This window comes from Mastomys coucha, unplaced genomic scaffold (genome assembly GCF_008632895.1).
Source record: "Mastomys coucha isolate ucsf_1 unplaced genomic scaffold, UCSF_Mcou_1 pScaffold1, whole genome shotgun sequence".
NCBI classification, from domain to species: Eukaryota; Metazoa; Chordata; class Mammalia; order Rodentia; family Muridae; genus Mastomys; species Mastomys coucha.
In genome coordinates this window covers 83,956,391-83,962,186 of record NW_022196891.1, presented here as the reverse complement: position 1 = coordinate 83,962,186, position 5,796 = coordinate 83,956,391, and the positions used below count along the sequence as shown (strand labels likewise).

The window sequence follows — 5,796 nt, the reverse complement described above, 5'->3', positions numbered from 1 at the left end:
TTGACTCACTCACAAATACCATTCACAAATCAGCAATGGGGCAGGTGGATCCAGAAGAAACCTCAAGGTTCTGCCAAATGGTGGAAGCCGCCAGAAGCCAACTGAACACCACCAGAAGTTGTTGTTGGTTTTTGGTTTGTTTGGTTTTTTTTTTTTGGTGTGTTTTTCTTTCTAAAGACACAGCAAACAATGACCAACAAAGGATGGTAAGGCGTACCAACACCATCCAGCATTGTTCTCAGTCCTTTGAGCTATCATATTTATATCCTTCCAAACATCATGTGTTCTCTCAAGCATCTGCTCCAGCAGACCATTACACGCCCTTTTCCCAGGCTACCTCCAGAAAAACATCACATCCGTTCTTAGCAAAGCATCCTCCCATGTGTCTGCTTCAGCAGAAACATCTTCTCATAAGACAGTCTCCAGAAGAACACCACGTGACACAACCGAGTCTCCAAAGAAACCTGGAATTTCCACTTCAGTCCACAGTAGCTATGATTTGTCTCGTGCTCTGTCAAGGGCGTGATTTTGCCAGCTGATGGTAGTTTATGTTTGGAATTCTGGGGACTTTTTAGAGGGTATATACGTGCCAGAGCCCTGAGAAAGGAGGCTGCTGCTCACCTTGTGGTGGCTGCTGCTGCTGTTGCTGCTATTGCTGTTCGCTGTTCACTGGTTGCTGTTCGCTGTTCACTGGTTGCTGTTCGCTGTTCACTGGTTGCTGGTTGCTGGTTGCTGGTTGCTGGTTGCTGGTTGCCGGTTGGAGATATCCTGACAAGGAAGATCAAACTTGCCCCCAAGGAACTCGACATGCCTACTCATCAGGAAATAGTCTAACGAGGTCAACACCCCAATTTCTCTCTAACCTTCTTTCTCTCCTACCTAGTGTTGGGAGTTGGAAGGGTGGATAAGGATAGGAGAAAGAACCCAATAAAGGAGCCAAAGGTCAAGCTGCACTTTGGGATTTCTAGGAGAGTGCTTTGTCACTGAGCCATGGATCTAGTTCCAGGCTCTCCACTTTGTTCAACTGAGCCACTTCCATGTGTGTTTATGCTGTATGGGGTTGTTGTCATAACCAGACTAACCAAAGAACACACAGTCTTACACGAGTGCCAGCTAGCCCATGCCTAAGACAACCTTAAACTTACTTGTTTGAATGTCATAATCCTTTCCTCTTGTGTTGTCACACTACTAAAAAGTCTCCTTATATTATGGAATACAGAGTTCCTAAGCACTTACACTTCTCATTTACTTTAAAATATTTTAGAAACTAGAAGGTAGAATCTATGACAAAGCAAGAAAAGTAATAAATATAAATATATAAAGACCACCTTGAGGCTCTGAGTGTATGAATGGATATTTACTGTAAAGCTGGAGACTTTTAAAATCTGACAAGAGTAGCTGGAGAGATTGCTCAGTGGCTAAGAACACTGGCTGCTCTTGAAAAGACCTACTTTCACTTCCCAACATCACGAGGTGGCCCCTGACCCTCTGTAACCCCAGTTCCAGAGGATCTGACAGCTAAAACACTCATAAATATAAAATAAAATAAATAATTACATTAACAATAAAAAAATATGTTTAAGTCTGACTAAGTTTTAATTGAGCAGTCAGACAAAAGAGGAATATGTGGTTTCCTTTCAGTTACATCAGGAAACTGTTGGTATCAGGAACCGGCTTTACGGTTGTAGGTTGCCTCCAAATCCAACAATGATGGTGATGTCACCCATAGGCCACAGGGAGCCTTGCATCTGTAGCCATGACAATCATCATCCATTCCCACATTCCCAGGGTCCACCTGGCTCACCTCCCACCCTTACTTGCGAGCAGTTACATCACTGCCCAAATAAAGGCAGACCCTCCCTGAACTTCACCCCTTTCTCTCTTTTTTCCTTTTGTCTCTATCACCCTCTTTGCCCCCTTCTCCCACAATAAACCTCTCTCACACAGAACTGTATTGGCCTCGTGTGGTCTGTCCAGATGCGAGAAGAGATTCTAACACAACAGAACCTGGACCGACAGAGGAAGGACAGGGTGTTATGACAACTTAAACTTTAGCAACTTTATACCAATTAACTATATCACAACTGTACTTAGGCTCCAAGGATGAGCCCAGTCGGAGCACAGTCCCCCTCTTAGCACTTCACCAACTGGTCCCAGACGGTTTGACCCCAAAGCCCCAAGATTCCACTCAGATGAAGGATTCAGCTCTGCTTCACTGTGCGACCTTGAGAAAAGGCTCTAGCCTGTCCCTCCCTTGTCTCATCAGGAAACGGAGACTATTGCTGATGCTCATAGGACCTCCAAAGACAGCACAGGATGCTTGTACAGAACTCACAAAGGCCTTCCATACATTCAAGGATTTTCTTTGCCTTTTCCACTGAGATATTTTTTGAGTGTTCCTTGAGGAATTTCTAGGCATTTAAGAATTCTGTGGTGTGCTATACATTTCTTTCCCACCCTTCAGAGTCGAGCCTAGTGCTGTCTTCATAGCAATCATTTAATAAATATTTATTGACTTGATCTGATAACCTAACCCTACCAAAATGCATTCATTCCAGAGACACGTTAACTACTTCTTCATTACAACCACCCCCATCTACAGTACATGTTGCAAACCTTGAGGCTCATCCATTTCAGTAGAAGCTGAGTCCTGGTACTAATCCTAGGAGACCTTGAAGTGACGGCCGCATTATGTCTAGGGCTTCCTGGTCCTCCCCCACCCCCGACAGTGATACACACCCTAGAGCCCAGAGAAGAGATAATAAATCTAATTGATTGCCTGTGTGTTATCTTAACACTGAGTCAAGCACAACCCATGCTGCAATATTTAAATGAAAGCCACAGAGTCAACAGGATGCCAAGGAAGAGAACAGACTGATATTCCTAATTCTGAAAAACTGTATTGGTAATCAATTGGAATGCGGGAGCAATTGAAAAGCTGTCCAATTTTCAATTTCAGTATAAGTTGGGAAACAATTTGAAAATAATAGCTCATACAAAGAGTTTTTGAAGCAGTCAATATGGACTCCGTGTGAAGGACAAATAAGAATTTGGCAACATTTGCCATGCTCAGCTACATGAGTCAGATAGCATCTGGAAGCACTCAGAGATGCCCCACCCCCAGAGCATCAGAATCTTAGAGTGTGACTCTGAGGAACTTTATAAAGAGAGACAGTCACTAAGAAAGCAGTTCTCATAGGTACAAAGTTCCTGCAGCTATTCCTATTAATATTTGGTCATTATACATGCATTTACACACTTGACTCAGGAACTCGATCACAATGTCTGTTTACATTTGACAGTATAACTATGTTTACACAAGAACACATCTTAAGAAGATCCGCTTCACCACCATGCAGAGATTCTGGGCTGTTGCTAAATTATTCTTTCTTATATAAAATACACGTATGGCTTCTCTAAAGATGGAATCAAGACAAAAGCAAACTACATGTGTTCAGCGACTGGAATCCCAGCGCTCCCGTGCCCCGCTCGGGAGGTAGAGGCAGGGAGATCAGGAGCTCAAGGCCATCTTTTGCCAGATGGCAAGTTCAAGGTTAACTTGCTCTCTGTGAGATGTAGCCAAAAAACAAACAAACAAATAAACAAAATAGAGCAAGTAAATTTATATTAAGAAAAAGGTTGGGAGTGGGGAGGAGGTATGGGATGTGGAACAGTCAGAGGGTGGACAAGTGGACGGGGTTGGGGGGGCAGGAATAAAGTATGGAGTGTAAAAAAAATGAATTAATTAATTAAAAAAATAACAAAAAAAAGTTGTTGGTTAAATTTCACTTTGTCATAAATTTTGGAAATAGAAGAAAATAAATAGAACTCAATGATACATTTAAAATTTTCGATGTTCAAAACAGTCATTTTTAAGATTATTTTTATTATATTTTAATATACATATTTTTTTAAATGTAGGTTTGTGCACTTGAAGGCAGGTGTCCTTAGAGTCTGGATCACCTAGAGCTGGATTTACAGATGGTTCTAGGCTGTCCAACATGGGTGCTGAAAACAGAGATATCTCTGGTCTTCTGCTAGGGCAGTCATCTCTCTTAGTGGCTGAGCCATCTTTCTAGCCCATCCGATCTGGGTTTGGAAATGCATATAAGCTATGGGGTCAGATGGAATTACACAGAGGATGGAGTCATTTGTTCTGTCCTCAACATTTAGGACACCCTTTGAGTTATAGGTTGCACGATACACAGCGCAAATCTTTGTTACCATCACCGTAGAGGCAGGAGCTAATTAACTTGCAGAGCTCATTTTCTTGTCAACGAGTTTGAATTTAGTTTTAGAAGTTTGTGACCTTTGCAGAATAAAATAACTGTCCTATGAAACTGAAAAACACAAAATAAAGGTGCCATGCCCCCTATTTTGTGCACCCCTCCTTTATCTAATGAACCTAATAAGCGGATTCTCTTTCGGTGTTAGTGTGAAGGCAGTGTGCCTCCCACAGTCATAGGCTGAGGCTGCAACTCCTTCCGGCCCTGGTTTGCTATTTGTGATGGAGACTCACTTTCCTAAGCACCTCCCCTCCACACTCACACGAACAGAGAGCACAGAGAGCAGCCGGCTCTTTCCCTACAAGCACTACACTTGGACCCACACAGACATGCAAATTAGCTGCCACATACTTAGTGCCGTAAATTTTATTAAATTTATTCACTTCCTAACAAGCCTTCTTGACAGGAGCTGAAGCAAGACCCTCTAATTGTAGGTCGAAATGTACTTTTTAAAATAAAATAAGATTTTTTAAAAAAAGACACCTGGAAAGAAATAAACCAGAGAATGATTTCCTTAGTCCTTAACTTGGAGGTTACAGTAAAAACATTCTTCCAAAACAGATAAAACACACTGAAGTTTCAAATCTGTGAAGTTTGTCATGGTAACCAGCATATGACTTTTCTCTATACCCCAGGCCACAGCCAGAGGTGCAGATATGTTGGACCAAAACGGTGTTTTCTGCACAGGACAGGACTTCTGTCCTGAGAACCTCACAGAAGCTGTGGCTGGCTTGCTCAGAACCCATACAAGATCAAGCTAGTGAGCACTCCAGGAGGGGAAAGTGGGTTAATGGGCCCCGGCCCCTAACCAAGGAGCTATTGACAGTTGATGGCTTCTGAGGGAGGAAGAATGAGTTTTCTTTAAGGATATGGTTCCAAGTAGGTCAGATGGACCCCAGGACATGGCTACACAGACAAGAGTATATGGGCAATACGGGTTTTCAGTTAATTTAAAAAATAGGAGGTCTTGAGGTTGGAAAGGGGTAGAGAGGGAGAGGGTGGATCTGGGAGGAGTTAGGGGGTGGCGTGAGGGCAAATGTGTTATTAAAATGCATTGTGTGCATATGTGAAATACCCAAAGAATTAATATGCTACCTTTTGACAGAGAAGAGTAGCCATTCCCATCCCCCTGAAATTGTCAGCTGTGTCGCTGTAAGGAGCTAATGACTTTCTTCTGGGCTTCAAGTTGTCATCAGACACAACCAAGTCATTGCTTTCAAATTTCCTCCTAAAAACACTCTTTGTTCTCCTCCCATGACAATGCTGTGTTTTAGAAGGAAAAATGCCCCAAAGGACGAGGGCTTTCTTGAGAAACCTGATACCTAAGCGAGGAGAAGAGGGTCCTTGAGGATGCTGAGGGTGATCATGTCTGTCTGTGCACCAAGCACTGTCTGTGGGGTAAAAACAAACACTCATGCTCATATAAATATAAATGCCATTTAATAAATGTTTAGGATGCACGTGTGTGTGCATGTATACGTATGTATGTAATGTATATATATATATATAT

At 42.5% G+C, this 5,796-nt stretch overlaps 1 long non-coding RNA gene across 1 annotated transcript in view; it reads right to left on the bottom strand.

Annotated features, from left to right (window-relative positions):
* Window positions 1-738: 738 nt before the first annotated feature.
* The window catches only part of LOC116071845, a 6,944-nt gene continuing 1,886 nt past the window's right edge, over window positions 739-5,796 (bottom strand). The window contains exons 3-4 of the long non-coding RNA XR_004111201.1: window positions 5,609-5,677; window positions 739-768 (exon numbers count right to left, since the gene is read on the bottom strand). This is a non-coding gene — a long non-coding RNA (uncharacterized LOC116071845). The remainder of the gene's footprint in view (window positions 769-5,608; window positions 5,678-5,796) is intronic.